Source organism: Rhinatrema bivittatum, chromosome 4 (assembly GCF_901001135.1).
Source record: "Rhinatrema bivittatum chromosome 4, aRhiBiv1.1, whole genome shotgun sequence".
NCBI classification, from domain to species: domain Eukaryota; kingdom Metazoa; phylum Chordata; class Amphibia; order Gymnophiona; family Rhinatrematidae; genus Rhinatrema; species Rhinatrema bivittatum.
The window spans coordinates 336,987,687-336,988,933 of NC_042618.1; the positions used below are offsets into that span (position 1 = coordinate 336,987,687).

Below are 1,247 nucleotides of genomic sequence, written 5' to 3' on the forward strand. Positions count from 1 at the left end.
GCGGTTGTGGTGGCCGCAGCAGAAGAGGCGGCGCCTGGGCTGCAGGAAGCTTTCAGGCTCTCTGCCTCCTATGACATCGTGTAGGAGGCGGTCAGTAAAGATTAATAATAGGTAGAATATGAAAACCAATTTTTACAAGCAATATGACAGTTTAAGTTACAATTATCTGAGCTGTAAGGAACTACTATGTGATGGGAGATGACGTAACTGAAGCTAATTATATAGGAATCCAGGGAAGAGTATATAAGAACAATAAACTCAGGGGTTGGAGGGTAAGGAGGGTAGAGGGTAGGGAGGAAACTAAACTGGCTAGAAGTAAAGGGTTTATTTCTTAGTTTTTCCTCAAACCTAGAAAAGCAGTCTAGGTTGCACACTTTTTGGTTTCAGTTAAAGTCTGCCCTCTCCTAAAAACCAGGGCACACAATTATATAATTATACATAACTTCTAGACTAGGCTAAAATATATATAAAAAACAGTAGAAGTTCACTTAGTGAATTCTGGAAGCCCTGTGAATCCAGAAATACCTGCAGTCTGTTCCTCCTCAACACACTAGCCTCATGGCCAGGAAAACCCAGTTATCCCCACCCAAAAATGAGGTTCCACCGAGATTTGAACTCAGATTGCTGGATTCAAAGTCCAGAGTGCTAACCATTACACCATGGAACCTGTTACACAGTACACCCTTTGCTAGGCGATTCCTGAAGTTCATGGATAATTGTGACCAGGGAGGTTACACCCTGTCATTAGTGCTTCTGAGAAAACATAGTAACATAGTAATGACGGCAGAAAAACACCAAAATGGTGCATCCAGTCTGCCCAGCAAGCCCCCCAAGGCAGCAACTGCTGCTCGCTGCAGGTTACCCCATGATTCTGTTCAGGGTAGTAACAGCTGCTCCGTGCAGGTTACCCCCATGTTTCTGTTAAAGGTAGTAACTGCTGCTCTGTGCAGGTTACCCCCATGTTTCTGTTAAGGGTAGTAACAGCTGCTCCGTGCAGGTTACCCACACATTTCTTTCAAGGGTCGTAACTGCTGCTCTGTGCAGGTTACCCCCAAGCTTTTTCATTCATTCCCATCCTCTAGCCTTTAGGGATCCACAGTGTTTATCCCATGCCTCTTTGAAATCCTTCACAGTTTTAGTCTTCACTACTCCCTCTGGAAGTGCATGCCAGCAGGCATCCACCACCATCTCCATGAAGAAATATTTCCTGACATTGGTTCTAAGTCTTCCTCCCTTGAGTTTCAAAT

General features: G+C 44.6%; 1 non-coding gene across 1 annotated transcript; it reads right to left on the reverse strand.

Moving 5' to 3' along the window:
- Window positions 1–595: 595 nt before the first annotated feature.
- TRNAQ-UUG lies at window positions 596–667 on the reverse strand. The gene has a single exon. It is a non-coding gene; the product is annotated as a tRNA-Gln (tRNA).
- Between the last annotated feature and the right edge of the window lie 580 nt (window positions 668–1,247).